We start from the raw sequence: 24,668 nt of genomic DNA, 5'->3' as shown, positions 1-24,668 counted from the left end.
CTCCTTGGGTTTCCGAGGCAGTATCACTACGGAAGTAGATTGCTCCATCTTCCTTCTGAGGAGTGGCTGGTAGGTTTGAACCACTAGCCTTCTGGTTAGCTGTCAAGTGCCTTAGGCACTATGCTACCAGAGCTCCATGGGCACATTAAGTTATGTATTTTCACTCACTCTGTTAGTGAGAAAGATGACACAACTTCCTTGACACATTATCTTTACTAATACAACAGAGTACTTGATTCCTTACCTGGGTTAATGGCAGAAATGATTCTGATAGAAGCTGCTTGAATGACTTCCTAATGCTTTTAGGATGGCAGCTAGTTTTCTGAAGGAACACTTCTTCCAGAACCTAAGAAAATGTGGGACTTTGTTAGAGTCCCAAGGTTATGCTGTTTTGCTTATGCAGCATTGAAGGCATGCAAGCAGTTTTTTTGTACTCTGCAAATAAGTTTGTCCTTGAGCATGCAGGTGCAAGTACAAGTTATTCTTCTCATGCTCCCAGTTCTCAGACAAGAATGTTTATTAAGAACAGGGAGTTTCTATAAGAACTGATATGATTAGCAAGTTGTATCTTGGGGTATAGTGTAAGTGGGAAGGAACAAGAAGTTTTGAGAAAGTTTATGACTGTGCCTTTGTACTCAGAATAGATATATTATGCCTGCAAAAAATAAAGCTTTGCTTCAGATCATCAGTCTGAGCCTCTCCTTGTCCTTCATCTTCGGCTCTCCCCTTCCCTCGGCTGGACCGCGGCAAGAAAATATCTATGTAATGCAGTAAATGTCTTGCTTGTCATGATAACATGCTTAATTAAAACAGTACTGTTACTACTACTCACTTCCATGGAGTTGATTCTGACTCATAGTGACTCCCATTGGGTTCCCAAGGCTTTAAACTTTATGGAAGAATACTACTCATCTTTCTTCTATGGTATGGCTGGTAGGTTCAAATTGCCAACATTTTGGTTAGCAGTCTAATGTCTTATTCAATAGAAAGTTTACAAACTTTTTCTTTACACATAACATTTTTTTGTTCCCCTCTCTTTTTCCCAAAGTGCCTAAGACAATGTTATTTTCACAATGAATATTCAATAAATATATTTGAGGATTTCTATTATCTCTGCTGAGAACAAAATATGGATTTTACCAAGTCAGAAAGGATACATGACAGGGCTTGGAGGCTGCTTTTTGCTTGGGGGTGGCTCTATTTTAAGATGGGGGCCTGATGTAGGAAGGCCCAGGGTTTGGAGGCTGCTTTTCACTTGGATATGGCTCTGTATTAAAGCAGGAGCCTGAGGTAGGTAAGCCTGGGGCTTGGGGCTGCTTTTCACTTGGGCATGGCTCTTTATTAAGGCTGAAATCTGAGGTAGAAGGGTAAGGGGCTTGGAAGCTGCTTGGGGGTAGCTCTGTATTAAGACCAGGGCCTGAGGGAGACAGGCCCTGGGCTTGGAGGCTGCTTTTTCTCTTGAGTTTGGCTCTATACTAAGACCAGGGACAGAGGTAGGCAGGTGCAGAAGGATTAGGAACAACTAAGGAAGATGAACTTGTAGGTCAGTTTGTCATCCTGTGGTGGCTTACATATTGCTGTGAGGCTGGAGGCTATGCCAATGCATTCCAAAAGGTCAGGGGGTTACCCATGGTTGAGAGGTTTCAGCGGAGCTTCTGAGCTTCGACAGACTTGGAAGAAGGAAGAGGCCATCCATTTCTCAAAGAATTGGCCAGGGAAACCTTATGAATAGCAGTGAAACACTGTCTTATATATTACTGGAAAACATTATGAAGAGTCCTGAAACATTGTCCAACGTAGTATCAGAAGGTGATCCCATCAGTTTGGAAGGCACTCAAAATTTGACTGGGAAAGAACTGATTCCTCAGAGTAGGGACAACCTTAATGATACAGATAGAGTAAAACTTTCAACATCTCCATTGGATCAACCAATGGAGAATCAAAATGAGCAGAAACAGATGCAAACATCCATTAATAATTGGAACATGGAATGTACAAAGTATGAATCCAGGAAAATTGGAAGTTGTCAAAAATGAAATGGAACACATAATATCCTAGGCATTAGTGAGCTGAAATGAAGTTTTGCCCATTTTGAATCAGATAACCATATGATCTATGTTGGGAATGACACATTGAAGAGGAATGGTGTTGCATTCATTGTCACAAAGAAGGTTTTAAGATCTGTTCTGAAGTACAACACTGTCAGTGATAGGATAATATCCATACACCTATAAGAAGGACAATTCCCTGGAGAAGGATGTCATGCTTGGTAAGGTGGAGGGTCAATGAAAGAGGAGAAGGCCCTCAATGAGACAGATTAATGGCTATGACAATGGGCTCAAATATAGCAAGGATCACAGAGCTGGCGCAGGAACAGGTGTGTTTCTTCTGTTATTCATAGGGTCTCTATGAGTCAGACATGACTCAATGGCACCTAACAACAACAACAACATAGGGATGACCTGTTAATAATACTATTATCCACATTTATGCACCAACCACCAAAGCCAAAGATGAGGATTTTACAACTTCTGCAGTGTAAAATTGATTAAACATGCAAACAGGATGTGTTGATTAGCACTGGTGACTGGAATGCAAAAGTTGGAAACAAAGAAGAGTTATCGATAGTTGGAAAATATAGCCTTGGTGATAGAAATAATGCTGGAGATAACATGATAGAATTTTGCAAGACCAAAGTCATATTCATTGCAGATACCTTTTTTGACAACATAAGTGATGACTATACACATGGACTTCACCAGAAGGAATACAGAGGAATCAGACTGACTACATCTGTGGCAAGAGGCAATGGAGAAGTTCAGTATCTTCAGCCAGAATGATGCCAGGAGCTGACTGTGGAACAGACCATCAACTGGTCATATGCATATTCAAGTTGAAGTTGAAGACAATTAAAACAACCCCATCAGAGCCAAAATATGACCTTGGATATAGCCCCACTGAATTTACAAACCATTTGAAGAACAGATTTGATTCATTGAACACCAATGACCAAAAACCAGAGGAATTGTAGGATGACATCAATAATGTCATCCATGAAGAAAGCAAAAGGTCATTAAAAAGAAAAGAAAGGAAGAAAAAAAAACAGAATGGATGTCAGAAGAGACTGTGAAACTTGTCCTTGAGCAGAGAGTAGCTAAAGCAAAAGGAAGAAATGACAAGATAAAAGAGCTGAACAGAAGATTTTAAAGAGTAGCTTGAGCAGACAGACAAAGCCAATTACTATAATGAAATGTGCAAACATCTGGAATTAGAGAATCAAAAGGGAAGGACATGTTCAGTATTTCTCAAGCTAAAAGAACTGAGGAAAAAAATTAAGCCTCAAGTTGCAATATGGAAAGATTCTATGAGCAAAATATTGAATGATACAGGAAGCATCAAAAGAAGATGGAAGCAATACACAGAGTCACTGTACCAAAAAGAATTGGTTGATGTTTATCCACTTCAGGAGGAGGCATATGATCAAGAACCAATATTGAAGGAAGAAGTCAAAGCTGCACTGAGGAAGGGGCAAAAAACAAGACTCCAGGAATTGATGGTATACCCTGTGAGACGTTTCAACAAATGGATGCCCCACTGGAGGCACTCACTTGGTTATGCCAAGAGATTTGGAAGACTACCTGGACAACTGACTGGAAGAGATCCTTATTTGTACCCATTCCAAAGAAAGTGATCCCACAGAATGTGGAAATTATCAAACGATATCATTAATATCTCATACAAGTAAAATCTTACTGAAGATATTTCAAAAATTTTTGCAGCAGTACACTGACAGAGAGATTCCAGGAATGCAAGCTGGATTCAGAAGAGGATGTGGAAAAAGGGATATCATTGCTGATGTCAGATGGATCTTAACTGAATGCAAAGAATACCAGAAAGATGTTTAATTATGTTTTATTGACTATGCAAAAGCATCCAAGTGTGTGGATCATAATAAATTGTAGATAGCATTGAAAGGAATGGGAATTCCCGAACACTTGATTGTACTCATGAAGAATCAGTACATAGATCAGGAGGCTGTCATTAGAACAGAACAAGGGGAAACTGCATGGTTCAAAATCAAGAAAGGAGTGCATCAAGGTTGTATCAACTTGTATGCTAAGCAAATAATCTGAGAACATGGATTATATGAAGAACATGGCATCAGGATGGGAAGAAAAATCATTAACCACTTGACATACACAGATGACACAACTTTGGTTGCTGAAAGTGAGGATGACTTGAAGCATGTGCTGATGAAGATTAAAGATTACAGTCTACTGTATGGATTATATCTCAACATAAAGAAAACAAAAATCCTTACAACTGGTCCAATAACCAGCTTCAATATGGATGGAGAAAAGATTGAAGTTGTCAAGGACTTCATAACACTTGGCTCTACAATTAACACCAATGGAGGCAACAGTCAAGACATCAGATGATGTATTGCATTGGGCAAATCTGCTGCAAAGGACCTCTTTCAAGCGATGAAAAGCAAAGATGTCTTCTTGAAAATTAAGGTTCACCTAACACAAGCCTTGGTATTTTCGATCTCCTCTTATGCTGAGAGAGCTGGACAATGAATAAGTAAGACTGAAGAAGAGTTGATGCTTTTGAGTTGTGTTGGAGAAGAATGCTAAGAGTGCCATGGTCTGCTAAAATGACTAACAAATCTGTCCTAGAAGAAGTGCACTCAGAATGTTCCTTGGAAGAGAGAATGGCCAGACTTCATCTCACCTACTTTGGTAATATTGTCAGAAGGAACTGTTCCCTGGAGAAGGTTATTATGCTAGGTAAAGTGGAGGGTCAACAAAGAAGGGAAGGCACTCAATAAAATGGATAGACACAGTGGCTTCAACGATGGGCTCAAGTATAGCAAGGATTGTGAGACTGGCATAGGACTGGGCAGTGTTTCATTCTGCTGTGCACAGGGTTGCTATGAGTTGACCTGATGGCACCTAACAACATAACAACAAAGGACACATGCTCAACAGCAGAAAAGTCAAGGACACTTTATCTACTAATCTCCCTCATAGTGTTTAGACAGTACTCTAAACATTGATCAATAGTCTAAACAAGTCTAAACAAGGATCACAGAGCTGATCCTTGCTATACTTGAGTGTGCATCATCACAGCCACTATGTCAGTCCATCTCGTTGAGGGCCTTCCTCTCCTTCATCGACCCTCCACCTTACCAAGCATGACATCCTTCTCCAGGGAATTGTCTTGTAGGTGTACAGATATTATCCTATCACTGAGTGTTGTACTTCAGAACAAATCTTAACACCTTCTTTGTGACAATGAATGCAACACCATTCCTCTTCAATGTGTCATTGCCGGCACAGTAAATTATATAGTTGTCTGATTCAAAATGGGCAAAACTCCATTTCAGCTCACTAATGTCTAAGATATCAATCTTTATGTGTTCCATTTCATTTTTGACAACTTCCAATTTTCCTAGATTCATACTTTGTATATTCCATGTTCCAATTATTAATGGATGTTTGCATCTGTTTCTGCTCATTTTGAGTCATGCCATATAGTAGTAACATGCAAACCACACAGTACAACAGATGCACAGATGAGTGGTGGAATGCCTGAGTTGTGCAAACAATTAATGCACTAGGCTCCCAACTGAAAGGTTGGAAATTGAGTCCACCCAGAGATGTCTCAGAAGAAAATCCTGGTGATCTACTTCCAGAAAATGAGTCACTGAAAACTCTGTACAGCACAATTCTACTCTGACATATATAGGATCACTATGAGTCACAGTTGTCTTGACAACAAACTGGTAATATAATGTTACTCTCCCTTTTTTTTTCCTACACTGGAAAAGTACTGTGGTGCAGTGATTTGTGTAATATGGCCCTTCTAACCAATCTATGTAACTCCCACCGAATCATTGGGTGTGACTATGCAAATGAGGTTCTTATGGCACACCAAGGGGAACAGATAGCTTGCGGATAATGAAAATAAGGTACACAACACCCTTATGAGGGTGAGGCCATGAAAATAAGGTATATGGAACTCTATTGTGGGGATTGGTCAATGTGGTTGTTATATTTTTGTGTCAACTTGGCTGGGCCTGGTTGAGTGGCTGGGCAGCTGGTGGTAGTTATTCCCCATGATGAGACTGGCAGTCAACTCCATGGTGGGATCTATCAAAAGCAGCTGAGTAGCTGCCTTTAGGATGTGGTCTGCTTCCTGTATATAAGGAGAAGCCTTGGGAATGGTCTCTAGCCTATGCCACGCTTGGACCCTGCATGTAGCTGTGTCATTGTTCAGCAGCCTGCTATACTCTGCTGATCTTGGGACTTAAAATGGATTTAAGTTAATGGCCTGCCATGTGGTTTGGGAACCTCAGGACTATGCCTTTTTACCTGTCAACCCTAGGGCTTCTCAGCCTCAGCAGCCAGTAGCTGTCTGAGTGAAGAAACACCTCTAACTCCAGTGGGCCAGAAAACAGGAGGCAGAGCTGGACCCAAGGTTGAGGGGCTTTCACCCAGCCCCTAGAGCTTGGCATTTTTAACTTGGACTAACAGACTCCAAATTGTAAGAATAAACTCCTGTTTGTTAAGGCCATCCCATTTGTGGTACATTTCTTGTCAGAGCATCACTGTATAACCAGAGCAGTCAGTTTTGCCATCCTGCCAGGCTTACAATGAGGTGGATGGGGAACCTAATTACCAACAAGGAGATGGGAGCAGGGTGCATCCTTTGGAACTGGGGTGCTTACACTGAGAACCTCCTAGACCAAGGAGGCAGAGAGAGCTGTAACGTCACAGATGGCAAGAGACAGCAAGAAGCAGAGGCAGAGAAATGGCAGCAGCAGAGGCAGTAGAAGTAGAAGACCAGCTCTGGAATTCTTGGCCCATAGAGTGAGAAAGCTGAATGCCTTTAGGCAGGAGTCTTGCTGTTGGAATTAAGTGCCTCTGGGCACTCATCAACAGAGCTAAAAGAGCTTTGTAACAGATGTATACAGAGCAGAGGCCAGGATGAGGGTTCAAGAACCAGAGAGAGAGTCCTGCCTATAGACACAGCTGAGAAGAGGCTGTCCCGATTGAAGATCTGTATCCTAAGTCATTTCTGATCCTGAATTGTGTCCTATTACATCCCTAATAAACCTCAAAACTGTAAATAGGATCTGTGAATTCTCTGTGGCCATTGCAAGGCATTCTCAAACCCAACAGAGAAGGAGAGAGTGCCACAGTTGAGATAGTTGGTGTCAGAATTGGTAAAAAGGTTAGAAGGTAGAGGCATGCCTGACCTCTGCCTCACAGGAATCAGACTTGGGCTGTTAATCTTAATATTCTTCTTCTCTTGTGAAGTTAGAGAAAGTCAAACCACAATATCTGTGCCATATCATTTTTAAAACTACTGATGGATAAGGCACATTTCTAGTAATACCAACCTGCTCTAACAGTATTTATCACCATGTTTATGTAAGAAACCTCAAGATCAGGTGTGAAGTTTGAAAGTATTTCATTGCTTTGACTGGATATTCCTCCAAGAAGAAAGACTACCCCACCACTTTAGACTCATTTGTTTCCCTATTCTTGTATCATCATTGCATTTTTTCCAGGGATGTTTAACATCATCATTCAAAGGCAACTTCAGGCATGTGGAAGGCTGATTACAGGCTATGAGGAGAATGGAAGAAATATTTCTATGAAGGTGGATTTTGGAAAACCCCATTATCTCTATATCTATATGCAAAATCCACATACATTATCTATAGATCTATATACATAATTGCTTTAATACCACCATTTCCAGATTTAACAGAACCGCTGGGTCAGGCATCAGGCTTAGTCTGTAGAGATTTGTTCCATATATAGAATCATATATATATATGAAAACATTCACATTTTCAAAAGGGCTACTAGAATGAAAATGAATAGAGAAAAAAGGAAAGGGGAAGAAAAGGGAACCAACATTTATTTAGCACATACTCTATGTCAGGCAATTTATATACATTAAAACCAAAACTAAACCCATTGCCATCAAATTGATTCCAATTCAAAGTGACTCTATAGGGTGGGGTAGAACTACCACATAGGGTTTCAAGGCTGTTAATCTTTACAGAATGAGATTGCCTCTGTTTATCTCATGGGGCATCTGGAGTATTCAAACTGCTGACCTTTTGGTTAGCAGTTAAATGCTTTAACCACTATGCCACAAGAGCCCTAATATTAATCCTCACAAAATCCTATGAGTCAATGTTAGTATTTTTATTTTACAGGTGAAACAATTGAACTTGGATAATAATATTCCCCAAGTTCATTAAGCAGTTGTAATTGGTTATGGCCAGATTTGAATGCCAAGCTTTTTGTTCTTTCACCATTGCCTCCTAAATATATAAATGGTGCCTGTGAGAGCTATTCATCAAGTGGGAAAAAACTACATGGGACACTTATGACCCTGAATACTAGATGAATGAAACGATATTATAAGAAAGTATTTTTGCTTTTCAATGGGTAATCAAAAAAGATCGGGTAGAGATAAACATATATCAAAAATTGTCTATTAGGGTTTAACTAGACTCCAGTGTATAGCATACACTTGAAATGAAAAGTGAGTGAAAATAAAGTAATTGTCTAAAATTTAAATGAATTTTCTGATTGCAGAGTATTATATTTGGTCAGGCTCTTGAACATCTAGTCCAACATCTGAACATCTATTCTAACACCCTTATTTCCTGGACCAGAACACTGAAGCCCTCGAAAACCAAAAAAAAAAAAAACTCACCACCATTGAGTCGATTTCGACTCATAGTGACCTCTCCTTTGGTTTCTGAGGCACTATCACTACTGAAGCAGATTGCTCCATCTTCCTTCCAAGGAGTAGCTAGTGGGTTTGAACTGCTAGCCTTCTGGTTTACAGTCAAATGCCTTAGGCACTATGCCACCAGCACTCCCAAAAGACTTGCTTAAATGTACTGCTGTTAACTGCCATCTATGTATATATTTTTTCAAAATAGACTTCTCTGGAATGTCAAAGTGCTCTTCAATAATTTTGGAAAGCTATCATGATGAAGATTAATTATTTGTTAACACTGACAAATTGGGCACTGCACTAGGCATAAAGAATATGTTCTCAAGGCTCAAGAGACACAATGTAAATTAGAAAGACAAATAGCTGTTTGAAAAGCACAAGGATGATCAGAACCTTGAATTGTAAGTCACCACATTCACATTTATTTAAAAAATGTTATTTTGCCTTTTCATTGCCTTAACTGCTCATAAATACCTCAGAGATGAGAAGGACGACAATAAGAACATTTGTGAAATTGCATGCAATTGCTTGAGAATATTACTCATTTTAGTGAGTTTATTACTGGACAGCTGTTTACAAATTTAGGAGCAGATTGGGCCATGGATGAGTGAATTTTGGTAGAAGAAATAGGAACACGAGAGGCCTTTGAGGTCCTTGCTTATAATATTCATACCAACCAATGTTCCATTGTTTTCCATAGGGAGCAGTTGGATTTTTCCATATCAGTAAATTAGTGGTAAATATTGTCTGAATTATCCTGACAAAGTATAAGATATAAAATGTATCTTCAGAGACACTGAAAACCCATGAGTCCATATGGAGCCAGAAAAAAAGAAAAAAGCTCTTCTCAGACTTTAGCATTGAAGTGCACTATTGTTTGAAACTCCTGGAGGTTATTGTCTGCTTATCATCAAACAAGTCATATTTATCTGCCCTGTGCTAAATCCAAACAACTAAAGCTCAAAACGGTTTACCTTTACTACCTATGTGACTTTGAGTAAATTACTTAAACTTAATGAGCTTTAATGTCCCTTTAAATGAAATAGGAATGACAATACCAATACCTTATGGTTATTTTATTTTATTTTGTTTCTACTTTCATTGTGATGAAAATACACAACAAGACATTCACCAACATAACAACTTCTACATTTAAACTTCAGGGATATTGATTATATTTTTCATATTATACCACCATTATTGCTATCCTTTTCCAAAATATTCCACGACTCATACATGAAACCTGACAACTCGTCTACTTAGACAAACCTTTGCACAGCAATCTAAGTTACTTCTAAGACTTAGCTGGTTACCATATTTAGGAATCTAAACTATTTCCACCATATACACAGCATACCTCAGTGTTCAACCACAGCTCCTTTTATCAGGGAAGCTAATTATATTCTCTGTTTTGTCATACAATTTCTCTTCCTAACTTCATATACATATTACCACACTGTGTCTTTAAGAGATGAATATCATTTTCTTTTCTTCCTCCATTTCTCACATGGACTGTGCCCTTGAGATATTGTGTATATTCAAACTTATGTCCTTGTCCGTTCACCCTACCGCAAGCCTTCCCTCCCTCCAATCTGTTTTCACAATCCTAGCCATGAGCTGTAACTCCTCCTTTCCTGAGCCAATTCTATACCTGGAAGTTTCCTCTTTAATTAGCCTACCTCATTTTCTGTGTCCTTGGGCAGCTCTTCAGAGTCCTCAGACTTTTACACTGTATCTTTTTAAAAATTTCCCTACCTAGGAAGTACATGGAAATTTGAAAGCAAAGGGTGGTATGTGATTAATCATATGCAAATTCATGCAAGTCTTTTTCTTTTCCCAGAGCACTCTTTCATGGAACAAACACAGATTTTTAAATTGAATGCACTATAGCAGTTTAAGATTCATTGCTGTATTATACATATATGGAACACAGACTGTGCTAAATACAGTACTATGAAGAGACAAAGAATAAAGAGAATCAGATATAATTATTTCATTCAAGGAGCTTACTAGATGGGGTACAGATAAGAAAATATAAAATACATATAATATAAAGAGAATAGGTTAAGTCTCAAGAGAGATCCAAAAAGAGCTATAAGATGTCAAGGCTAGCATATTCAATAAAGTGGACCACAACATTGTTCAGCAAGACAATGTGTAGATGGAGTGAATGGTAAAGGAGAGAAAGAGTAATAGACTGACTGAGATAGGTTGAGGCAGACATTCCAGACAAAACATAGGAGCAAAGAGAACAAACCAAGACATGCATACTGAGCTATTGGGAAACAGCAAGAAGCCAGCTCTGGCTAGATATTTAAAAAGGGTAACAATAGCATACAGGACAGGATGAGCCAGTTGGAGCCATGTATGCTCAGAAAAGGGATTTATGCTTAAAATTATTGACAGTGATATGCAGTGTTGGTGTAAGAACTGAAAATTTTCATGATCAAATTCATCAATCAGCTTACTAAACTGAATATCACTATGAGAAAAGAATCACTTTTAGAATAAAAAAATTTGTAACGATACTCCACCAAAATCAATTCTGTTCTTGAAATTGTTGGGAAATATATTGTATTTAATCAAGTGCTCTGCTTAACAGGATACAAATACTACCAATTCACAATGAATGTAATATAAACTTACTCATTTAACATAGTAAACTCACTGGACATAATATTACTTTTTGTATGAGTCAGAAAGAATTTCAGAAAATTACAGCATGGCCAAGTCACCATGATAAATAGTGTCTGATTACAAGTTTATCAGTACTTTTCTATGAAGTAATTTGAATAAATAACTATAATAACTTTTTGTTTTGTTTTATTATAGATATCAGCCAATAATTATGGCTGAGTAAAAGTTACCATCACAACTCAGCCATACAGGCATAAAATTTTAATTTTTCCATAACTGAATATAATTTACTCTAGTTTCACATAGCTTAGCATCTCGTAATGGTGAAAATACCTGAATATTTCCATGTTAAAATAAAACAAACCCACTGCTGATTCCAACTCATAACTACCCCCTTTGGGTTTCTGAGGCAGTAAATCTTTACGGAAGATTACCCAGTCTTCCTTCCACAGAGTGTCTGGTGGATTTCAGCTGTCAACCTTCTGGTGAGCAGTCAAATGTCTTAGGCAGTATGTCACCAGAGTTCCTTCTTTCTATGTTAGGATAGCTCAGTCTTTTCTGGTATAAAATTTATATTTTTAGAGGTAAATGTTTAAACAAATTTAATATTGAAGTCTCAATGAAAAATTTAAACTCTATATCAAGGCCGTTTCCCAATTCTAAAAGACGTTATCAATTCCTCTTTCCTAGAATAATCTGAGAACAAGAGGACACTGATACTGAGGAAGGGTTATCTGGTCTGAATGAGACTCTCCAGTCTTTGCAGCTGGCCTCACTTCCCAGGTGTCTAACCACATTTGTTTTGGGAGCTTCCTCCTTGAACACTAGGAATTGCTGAGGGTGGCGTAGTGCCTAATGCATTTGACTGCTATTCAGAAATCTGGTCGTTCAAACCCACATCCACTCCTTAGAAGGAAGATTGGGCAATCTACGTAGAGATACTGCTTGGGAAACCCAAGGAGGGGTCACTATGAGTTAAATCGAATTGAAGGCAGTGAGTTTGGAGATATATATATATATTTTTTTTTTTCCCCAGTTTTCAGGGGTTATTGCTTTTCTCCAACTCACGCACGATACACTGATTGCTGTTGGGAACTTAGTTACATCTTTCCCAAAAGACAACACCTACTGGCACGTATATTACCACTTAATTCTTGAAAATTCTCTGAGTGCATACATAATATTTGTACTCAAAGGAAAGTTGGGAGGCTCTCTTCTCTGTCTAAAAGCACCATGCAAACATGCATGATTACAAACCGTGTTGGTGCACGGTTTTCAAGGGCAGTCTCCTCAGAGCAAATACCTACCTACTCTTTTCACATTTTCACTCAACCTGTCTAGAGTTACTATTACCTCCTCCATGGTTTCCATATCCCTCCACCTTGCCCCCGACCAAGGCAAGGGATTCTGAGCTCTCTTTTAGGGATCCAAGCAATCTCTACAATCTAGACAGGCATCTATTAAAACCCCCAAGCTCCCTTCCTCCATCTCAGGAAAACTTTTTTTTCTTTTTTTGCTTTATTATGGGAATCTGCCCTATGCCATGTACTGAATCGTCCCTTAGTCTTTGACACATACAAAAGACTTAGTGTTCTTAGACTTATAAGATGTAGTTCTTGATGTATAAAAGGAAACTTGGAATTCAGAAACACTTCTCTCAAGTTTTGGCTCTTGCAATATGCGTGAGCCTTGCTTTTAAGACTGGTTCTTTTCTCTTCTTTTACAAAGTTTATTTGGAAAGTTAAAGCCAAGAAACGAAGTATGTGTACTTAGTTGAATTTTCAATTCACCTGAAGAAACTCACTCAAACTCACTGCCATTGAGTTGGATCTGACTCATAGCGACCCCTTCTCGGGTGTCTGAGGCGGTATCACTATTGAAGTAGATTGCCCAACCTCCTTTCCGAAGACTGGCTGGTGAGATTGAACTTCTAGCCTTCTGGTTAGCAGTCAAATACCTTAGGCACTAGAGGATATATATGAACTATTGACACTTTTTGATTTACATGCTTAATGATAAGATTAAAAGGTACAGATGAAATCGTAGTGTGGTAGTTAAAGTAGTATGTCAACTTGGTTGGGCCTGGTTAGGTGGCAGGGCAGGTGGTGGTAGTTATTCCCCATGATGAGATTGGCAATCACCTCCATGGTGAGATCTACCACAAGTAGCTGAGTAGCTGCATTAGGGATATGGTCTGCTTCCTATACATGAGCAGCAGCTTTGGGAATGGTCTATACCATATGGCATGCTTGAACCCTGCATGTAGCCATTTAGTTGTTCAGCAGTCTGCCGTGCTCTGCTGACCTTGGAACTTTCAATGGACTTAAATTAATGGCCTGCCATGTGGTTTGTTAACATCAGGACTGTGACTTTTTACTTGTCAATCTTGGGCTTGTCAGTCTCAGCAGCCAGCAGCTGTCTGAATGAAGAAAAGCTTCTAGCTCCAGTGGGCTGGGAGCAGGAGGCAGAGTTGAACCCCAAGGTTGAGGGGCTTTCTCCCAGCCCCTAGAGCCTGACACTTTGAACTTCGACTTAAAGCCTCCAAATTGTAAGAATAAACTCCTGTTTGTTCAAGTCATCCAATTTGTGGTATATTCTTTTCAGAGTGGTACTAAGTAACCAGAACACATAGCTTATTATCAAACTATAACTTCATAGTTATATATGTTTTTTTATATGTGTATAAAATGTAATAATATATAACTATATCTAGGAGCTCTGGTAGCATAGTGCCTAAGGCACTTGAATGCTAACCAGAAGGCTGGTGGTTCAAACCCACCAGCCACTCCTTGGAAGGAAGGTTGGGCATTCCTACTTCCATAGTGATACTGCCTCGGAAACCCAAGGAGGGGTCGCTATGAGTAGGGGCTAACTCGATGGCAAACAACAACATATCTAGTATATAATTTTATAGATAAAACTTTGTATATTATGTACATAAAATGCAACACAACACAATCCCATCAAGTAGGATATTACTTAAATAATTACTTAAATAATTGTATTAATCATAAATAATTTGTGAGGAGCCAGTAATACTTATATTTATTCTAAAAAGGAAAAAGTTCTAAGCTATGATTGTAAGGAATATGTCTTTAAAGCGCCCTAGTATGCTCTTAAAAATGTTTTGGTAGGATCACCTACATACAAGACTCAAAATCAGTAAGAAGAGGAGTGAGGAGTGGTAAGTATTAAAAGAGAAAGAAATTAGGTCAATCTTCCCTCTGTGTCCTGGCATAAACAGAGGAAAGGAAGGATAGTTCTGAATGAATGAATGTTACTTCAAATGGAAGTGATAGAACAAAATTTAAAGAAAAGGCTAAACTTTTTTTTAAATTGTTATTTGGGTGAAAGTTTACAGAGAAAATTCACTTTCCATACAGCATCTCACATACACTTTGTTTCATGACATTGACTACAATTTACCGCAATGCAACAGCTCCCCTCCCACTTCCTCCCCATAGTTACCTGCTCCCCTCCCACTTCCTCCCCATAGTTACATCTTCCCTGTGTCCTTCCCACCACGCATTCCTGCCATCTGAGCTGTCTCACTGTGCATACACAACCCTTCTATTTTCCCATGATTGTTCTCTCCAAGGAGTGTATCTACCTAAAGTAAACATTCACCTCATATGCCCGTTTTTTGTTTGGCTGGAAGCCACAGGAGTGGGTTCAATTCCAGACCTGGAGGGCAGCTAGGGGCCATAGTCTCAGTGGTTCCCTAAGGCTCTAACAGATCCTGGTCCACTTATTTTATTATTATTATTATTTTTTTAATGATTTTGAGTTTCATTCCACACTGTTCTCCCTCTCTATCCAGGATCTCCTACATAGATTCCCCTCTACTGGTTGACAGTGGTAGCTGGGTACCATCTAGTTCTTCTGGTCTCATAGTTGTATAGGCTGTGGATTGCATGGTATACCAATCACTTGAACTAATTTTTTCCATGAATCTTTGGTTTTCTTCATTCTTATTTGCTCTGGATGAGGGCAGATTCACTGTTGCATGTAGATGGCCGCTTGCAAGCTATTAAGATCCAAATCGCTACTTGCCAAAGTAGAAGGTGGAACAATGTTTTGTGTAGTATGCCAATTGAGCTTGATGTCTCCTGTGACTATGGTCCTCAGCCCACAGGTCCAACTACTCTCCCTCTGGGTAGCTGGCTGTGGACAAGAAGTGACTACAACCTTGTCCCTTGTCAACTCTACTATATACGTGGGAATTCCTACAGAATATACCAATACATTTGTAGAAACATTGACTGTCAACCCTTTCCATGGTCATGGGCACACTCCCCCCTGTATGTTTTCGTTGTTATGTGCCATCAAGTCAGACCCAATGCATAACAACCCCTCCTTGGGTTTCTGAAGTGATATCACAACAGAAGTAGATTGCTCAATGTTCCTTCCAAGGAGTGGCTGATAGGTTTGAACCACCAGCCTTCCGGTTAGCAATCAAGTGCCTTAGGCATTATGCTGCCAGAGGACACCTCCCCCCTATATAGACATACCTAATAGTTCAGCTTGTCCACCCATCTATCCACTCATATATCCATGTGTGCCTTCACTGATAATGCAGTACTATATGTGCAAAAGAGTTCATCTTTATTGTGTGTACCTCCCATGCACCTCTCTATGTCTTCCTCTTCTCAATGCCACTGTGTTGATCACTCACATTTGGTACATTGCCCTTCTCTTTGCCAAAATCAATACTTGTCTCTACTTATCTAAAAGTGTTCCCTTACCTGCCCTCCCATCCCTGGTAACCAACAAAGAAAATTTCCTTTCATATATAAACCTTTTCTTGACTTTTTACAATAATGGGCTAATAAAATATTTGTCCTTCTTTTATTGACTTATTTCACTCAGCATAATGAATGTCCTCCAAGTTCAACTGTGTCATGCAGTGTTTTACAGAATCTGAGCTATTCTTTAGGGTTGCATAGTATTCCATTGTATGTACCTGGAATATAGTGTTCCAGGTGTATGTACCATAGTTTGGTTATCCATTCTTCAGTTGATGGACCCCCTAGGTTATTTCCATTCTCTTTGCTATTGTAAATAGTGCTGCAATGAACATGGGTGTGCATACATCTGTTTTTGTCCTGGCTCTCACGTCTTTAGGAAATATACCTTGTATTGGGATGACTGGGTCAAATGGTATTTCAAATTCCAATTTTTTAATGAATCACCATACTGGCTTTCCATAGTAGTTGTACCATTTTACAGTTCCACCAGCAGTGTATGAGAGTCCCAAACTCTCCCCATCCTCACCAGAATTTGTTATTTTCTGTCTTGCTGAGCTTTGCTACTAGTCCTAGGGCAAGATGGTATCTCATTGTTGTTTTGATTTACATCTCTCTAATGGCTAATGATTGTAAGCATTTCTTCACATGTTTATTGGCTGCCTGAATATCCTCTTTGGTTAAGTGTTTATTCATGTCTTCTAACCATTTTTAATTGGAATATTTGTCCTTTTGTTGTTGAGGTGTTGGAGTTTTCTATAAATTCTAGAGATAAGTCCCTTGTCAGATATGTCACTGTCAAATATTTTTTCCCACTCTAGGTTCTCTTTTGACTCTTTTCGAGATCTCTTTGGAAGGTCTCATTCATCCTGTTTCTCTTCTGTTGTTTGTGCATTTTGAGTTATGCTTGATAATCTGTTTATGCCATATATTGTTGTTGTTGTTGTTATGTGCCGTCGAGTCAGCCCCAACTCATAGCAACCCCTCCTTGGGTTTCCAAGGTGGTATCACTATAGAAGTAGGATTGCCCAACATTTATCCCAAGGAGTGGCTGCTAGGTTTAAACCACCAGCCTTCTGGTTAGCAGTCAAGTGCCTTATGCACTATGCTACCAGAGCTTCTATGCCATGTATTAGGGCCCCTTAATTTTCTCCTAGTTTTTCCTTGAGGAACTTTATAGTTTTAGGTTTCACATTTAAGTCTTTGATCCATCTGTGGTAAGTTTTTGTGTATGGTGTGAAGTGCAGACCTTTTTTTTTTTTTTTTTTTCTGCAAATGGATATCAAGTTTTGCCAAAACCATTTATTAAACTGACATTCTCTTGTTTATTTAATGGATTTTGGCCCTTTGTCAAAGATCAGCTGACCATAGGTCAATGGATCTACTTCTGGGTTCTCAATTCTATTCCATTGGTCTATGTTTCTGTCATTATACCAATGCCAGGCAGTTTTGACTACTGTGGCTATATAGTAGGTTTTGAGATCCAGCAGTGTGTGACCTCCTACTTTGTTCTTCTTCTTCAATAGTGCTTTGTAATCCAAGGTCTCTTTCCTTTCCATATAAAGTTAGTGATTGGTTTTTCCATATCCTTAAAGAATATTGATGGAAACTGGATTGGGATTGCATTGAATGTATAGATTGCTTTGGGTAGAATTGACATTTTCACAATGTGTAATCTTTCTATCCATGAGCACGGTATGTTCTTCCATTTATTTAGATCTCTTATGCTTTCTTGAAGTAGCGTTTTATAGTTTTCTTTGTACTGGTCTTTTGTGTCCCTGGTAAGATTTATTCCCAAGTATTTTATTTATTTATTTTTTTGGGGGGGGGCGGGGTAGCTATTGTAAATGAAAAGGGAAAAAGTGAAAAGAGAAAAAGGTGGGAGCAGGGGAGGCCAGAGACCTCCGGAGCGACAGGATATCCAGGTAAAAAGGGGTGGGAAGCAAGGCTAGGCCACAAGTCCCCTAGAACCAGGAAAGGGAAGGAGCACAAGAGACTGGAGACCTCCAGAGTGGCAGGATATCCACATAAAAAGGGGTGGGAGACAAGACTAGGCCCCAAGTCCTCTAGAGCCAGGAAAGGAGGGAGCAGGAGAGGCCGGGGACCTCTGGGTCGGCAGCATATCTAGGTAAAAGGGGTGGGAGGCAAGGCTAGGCCCCAAGACCTCTAGAGCCAGGAAAGCAAGGGATCAAGAGAGGCCAGGGACCTGCAGAATGGCAGGATATCCAGGTAAAAAGTGGCGGGAATTGAGGCTAGGCCCCAAGCCATTGAGAGCCAGGAAAGGGAAGGAGCAGGAGAGCCTGGGGGCCTTCAGAGTGGCAGGATATCCAGGTATAGGGGAGAGAGGCAAGGCTAGGCCCCAAGCTAGAGCCAGGAAAGGGAGGGAGTTGCGAGGGACTACAAAGTGGTAGGTTCTAGGTAGGAATTAGGTAAAGGGAGGGCACAGAGGTTTCCACCAGCTAAGGGAGATAAACTTGTCTGTCAGTTTGTCATCCTGTGGGGGGCTTGTACATTGCTGTGAGGCTTGATGCTCTGCCACTGGTGTTTCAGATGCCAGCAGAGTTGCACATGGTGCGTAGGTTTCAACGCAGTTTACAAACTAAGACAGACTAGGAAGAAAGAGGTGGCTATCTACTTCTCAAAACTTGGCCAGGAAAAACCTTATGAGTAGTAGAGAAACACTTTCTGATACATTACGAGACATCTTTGTGAATAGCTTGGAAACATTGTCTGACACAGTGCGGGAAGATGAGTCTCTTGCGTTGAAAGGGACTCAAAATATGACTGGGAAAGAGCTGCCTCATCAGAGAGAATCAACCTTAATGATATGGATGAAGTAAGTCTTTCAGGACCTCCATGTGCTGACATGGTACGAGACAATTAAGGAAAAAAGAGCTGCAAATATCCATTAATATCAGAACATGAAATGTACAAAGTATGAATCTAAAAAAAATGGAAATTGTCAAAAATGAAATGGAAAGCATAAAGATTGGTATCCTAGGCATTAGTGAGCTGAAATGGATGGGTTTGGGGCATTTTGAATCAGAAAACCATATGATCCACTATGCCAAGAATGACAAATTTAAGAGGAATGGTGTGACATTCATCATCACAAAGGATGTTTCAAGATCTGTCCTGAAGTACAATGCTGTCAGTGATAGGATAATATGCATATGCCTACAAGGAAGACCAATGAATATTACTATTATTCAAATTTATGCAACAATCACCAAAGCCAAGGATGAGGAAATTGAAAATTTTTAACAACTTCCGCAGTCTGAAATTGATAGAACATGCAATCGAGATGTGTTTCTTATCACTGGTGATTGGAATGAAAAATTTGTAAATAAAGAAGAATCACCAATAGTTGGAAAATTTGGCCTTGGTGACAGAAATAATGCTGGATATCACATGATAAAATTTTGCAAAACCAACAACTTATTCATTGCAAGTACTTTTTTTCAACAACAGAAATTGTAGCTCTACACATGGACTTTGCCAGATGGAGTACACAGGGATCAGACTGACTACATTTATGGCAAGAGACAATACAAAAGCTAAATATATTCAGCTAAAACAAGGCCAGGAGCTGATTGTGGAACACACCATCAACTGCTCATACACAAGTTCAACTTGAAGTTAAAGACAATTAAAACAAGTCCATGAGAGCCAAAATATGACCTTGAATATGTCCCTCCTGAACTTAGAGATCATGTAAAAAATAGATTTGGTTCATTGAACACCAATGACCAAAAACCAGAAGAATTGTGAGATGACATCAAGAACATCATCCATGAAGAAAGCAAGAGGTCATTAAAAAGATGAGAAAGAAAGAAAAAAAAGACAAAAATAGATGTCAGAAGAGACTCTGAAACTTGCCCTTGAACAAAGAGAAGATAAAGCAAATGGAAGCAATTACAAGATAAAAGAGCTGGACAGAAGATTTCAAAGAGCAGCTCAAGAAGTCAAAGTCAATTACTATAATGAAATGAATACACAAGAATCAGATTGACTACATCTGTGGCAAGAGGTGGTGGAAAAGCTCAATATCTTCAGCCAAAACCAGGCCAGGAGCTGATTGTGGAACAGACAATCAACTGCTCATATGCAAGTTCAACTTGAAGTTAAAGAACAATTAAAACAAATCCATGAGAGCCAAAATATGATCTAGAATATATCCCTCCTAAATTTAGAGATCATCTGAAGAATAGATTTGATGTACTGAACACCAATGACCGGAAACCAGATGAAGTGTGAGATGACATCAAGAGCATCATTCATGAAGAAAGCAAGAGGTCACGGAAAAGACAAGAAAAGTAGAGAAGACTAAAATGGATGACAGAAGACTTTGAAACTTGCCTTTGAGTGGAGAGTAGCTAAAGCAAAGGGAAGAAATGACAAAATAAAAGAATTGAACTGAAGATTTCAAAGAGCAGCTCCAGATGACAAAACCAATTACTATAATGAAATGTGCAAAGATCTAGAGTTAGAAAACCAACAGGGAAGAACATGCTCGGCATTTCTCAAGCTGAAAGAATTGAGGAAAAAATTTAAGTCTCGAGTTGCAATATTGAAAGATTCTAAGGGAAAAACATTGAATGATGCAGGGAACATCAAAAGGAGATGGAAAGAATACACAGAGTCACTGTACCAAAAATAACTGGTCAATCTTCATCCATTTCAGGAGGTGGCATATGGTCTAGAACCAATGGTACTGAAAGAAGAAGTCAAAGCTGCAATGAAGGAATTGGCAAAGAACAAGACTCCAGGAATTGACAGAATACCCATTGAGATATTTCAACAAACAAACGCCTCACTGGAGGCACTCACTCAGTTATGCCAAGAGATTTGGAAGACAGCTACCTGGCCAAGTGACTGGAAGAGATATATATTTGTATCCATTCCCAAGAAAGGTGATCCCACAGAATGTGGAAATTATCAAACAATGTCACTAATATTGCATGCAAGTAAAATTTTACTGAAGATAATTCAAAAACAGTTGCAGCAATATATTGACAGAGAACTTCCAGAGGTGCACGCTGGATTCAGAAGAGGACGTGGAACAAGAGAAATCATTGCTGATGTCAGATGGATCTTGGCTCAAAGCAAAGAATACCAGAAAGATGTTTAAGATGACTATGCAAAGATGAGTATGCAAAAGGATTTGATTGTGAGGATCATAACAAATTATGGATAACATTGAGAAGAATGGGAATTCCAGAACACTTGATTATACTTAAGTGGAACCTGAACATAGACCAGGAGGCTGTCATTCAAACAGAAAAAAGGAACACTTCATGGTTTAAAGGGAGCTCTGGTAGCATAGTGCCTAAGGCACTTGAGTGCTAACCAGAAGGCTGGTGGTTCAAACCCACCAGCTGCTCCTCAGAATGAACACAGGGCAATCTACATCTGTAGTGATACTGCCGTGGAAACCCAAGGGGAGTTGCTATGAGTTGGGTCCAACTCATCGGCACATAACAACAACAACTATAACGACACATGGTTTAAAATCATGAAGGGAGTGCATCAGGGTTATATCCTTTCACCATACTTAATCATTTGTATGTTGAGCAAATAATCCAAGAAGCTGGACTATATGATGAAGAATGTGGCATTATGATTGGAGGTAGAATCATTGACAACCTGTAATACGCTGATGATACAACTTTGCTTGCTAAAAGTGAGGATGACTTAAAGTAGTTTCTGATGAAGATTTTAATATACAGTCTTCAGTATGAACATCACAATATAAAGAAAACATAAATCTTCACAACTGGTCCCATAAGCAACATTATGATAAATGGAGAAAAGATTGAAATTGTCAAAGACTTCACTTTACTTGGCTCTATAATCGACACCAATGGAAGCAGCAGTCAGAACATCAGACGACGTATAACATTGGGCAAATTGGCTGCAAAGGACCTCTTTCAAGTGCTGAAGAGCAAAGATGTCTCCTTGAGGCCTAAGGTGCACCTGACACAAGCCATGGTATTTGCAATTGCCTCATATGCATGTGAGAGCTGGACAATGAATAAGGAAGACCTAAGAAGAGTTGATGCTTTTGAGCTGTGGTGTTGGTGAAGAATCATGTAAGTACCATGGACTGCTAAAGGAACAAGCTGTCCTGGAGGAAGTGCAGCCAGAATGCCCCTTGGAGGCTAGAATGGCCAGATTTTGTCTCACATACTTTGGTCATGTTGTTAGAAGGGACCATTCCTTGGAGAAGGATGTCATGCTTGGTAAGATGGAGGGTCGATGAAAGAGGGGAAGGTCCCCAACAAGATGGATTGACACAGTAGGAGCAGCAATGGGCTCAAGTATAGCATCAATCATGAAGCTGGCTCAGGACTGGGCCTTGTTTCATTCTGCTGTGCATAATGTTCACTATGAGTTGGAGATGACTTGGCAACACCTAACAACAACAACATTGTAAATAGTATTGATTTCTTTATTTCCTTATTTGTTTTTCAGCAATCTCTTTTCTGGTGTAGAGGAATCTGACTGATTTTTGGATGTTGATCTTGTATCCTACCACTATGTTAACTCTCTCAATAAGTTCCAGTAGGTTTTATTTATTTATTTTACTGAGTCCCTTGGGTTATCTAGGTACAGATCATATCATCAACAAATAGGACTTCTTCCTTATCAATTTGGATGTCTTTGATTTCCCTTTCTTGCCTATTGCCCTAGTTAGGACGTCCAATACAATGTTGAATAGAAGTGGTGATAGAGGGTATCCTTGTTTGGTTCCTGTTTGCAAGATACATGGTTATAGTACCTCTCCATTGAGAGCAATGTCAGCTGTTGGTTTTGCGTAGATGCCCTTTATTATGTTGAGGAATGTCCCTTCTATTCCTATTTTGCTGAGGGTTTTGATCAGAAATGGGTCTTGGATTTTATCAAAAGCCTTTTCTGCATCAATTTGATATGACAATGTGGTTCTTTTCCTTTGTTTCATGTATGTAATGGGTGATGTTGATTGTTTTTCTAATGTTGAACCATCCTTGCATACCTCATATGAACCCCACTTGGTCATAATTAATTATTTTTGTGATATGTTGTTGGTGTGCATTGGCTATGATTTTGTTGAAAATTTTTGCATCTATATTCATGAGGGATATTGGTCTGTAGTTTTCCTTTTGAGTGATCTCTTTGCCTGGTTTTGGTATCAAGGTTATTCTTGCTTCATAAAATGAGTTAGGGAGAATTCCACCCTTTTCTATGTGTTGGAATAGTTTGAGTAGGATTGATGTCTGTTCTTCTATGAATGCTTGATAGAATTCTCTGGTAAAACCATCTGGGCCAGGACTTTTTTTGTTGGTAATTTTGTTTATTAATTGTTCAATTTCTTATTTTGTTTTGGAAGTGTTCATCTTTTCAACTTCAGTCTGTGTTAGTTTAAGTAAGTAGTGTGCTTCTAGAAATCTGTTCATTTCTTCCAGATTTTCAAATTTGTTGGAGTACAGTTCTTCATAGTATCCTCATATTATCCTTTTTATTTCAGTTGGTTTTGTTGTGATATCACCCATTTCTTTTCGTATTCATGTTATTTGTATTCTCTCCTTATTTTCCTTTGTTACATTTGTCAGTGGTTTGTCAATTTTATTATTTTCTTCAAAAACCAACTTCTAGTCTTATTGATTTTTTTCTATTGTTTTTTTATTTTCTGTTTCAATTATTTCTTCTTGAATCTTTCTTATTTCCTTTCTTCTGGTGACTAGGCTTTTCTTGCTGATCTTCTAATTTTTGGAGACATTGGTTTAAAGTGTTGATTTTAGCTCTATTTTTTTTTTTTTTTTTTTTTGATGTGTGCATAGGTTGTTATAAATTGGTCTCTGATCACTCTTTTTGCTGAGTCCCAAAGATTTTGGTAAGTTGTGTTTTCATTCTTGTTTGATTCAAGGAATTTTTAAAGTTTATTTTTTATTTCTTCTCTTATTCAGTCTTTCTTATGGAGGGTATTTTTCAATTTCCATGTGTTTGCTCTTTTTCTGTTACTCTTCCTATTGTTGATTTCTAATTTGATAGTATTGTGATCTGAGAAGATGCTTTGCAGTATTTCAATGTTTTTAAATTTATTAATGCTTGCTTTATGGCCTAACATATGGTCTGTCATGGAGAATATTCCATGTGCACTGAAAAAGAATGTATATTGTTCTGTTGTTGAGTGCAGTGCTCTACAGATGCCTATAAAGTCAAGCTGGTGAATTATTATTATTTAGCTCTTCTGAGTCTTTGTGGAGTTCCTTTCCGGTTGTTTTATCTGTCATTGAAAGTGGTGTATTAAAGTCTCCTGCTATGACTGTGTAGTCATCTATTTGCTTTTTCAACTCTTTTAAAGTCTGATTTTTGTATTTTGGGGCTCTTCCATTGGGTCCATAGATATAGATATTTATTAGGATTATATCTTCTTGTTCATTTAATCATTATATAATGTCCTTCCTTGTCTCATATGGTGGTTTTTGTCTTAAAGTCAATTTGATCAGAAATTAATATTGCCACTCCTGTTGT

The sequence above is a fragment of the Orycteropus afer genome, unplaced genomic scaffold (genome assembly GCF_000298275.1).
Source record: "Orycteropus afer afer isolate SDZICR_OR568_19922 unplaced genomic scaffold, OryAfe1.0 scaffold00215, whole genome shotgun sequence".
Lineage (NCBI taxonomy): Eukaryota > Metazoa > Chordata > Mammalia > Tubulidentata > Orycteropodidae > Orycteropus > Orycteropus afer.
This window is presented reverse-complemented; position numbering follows the sequence as displayed.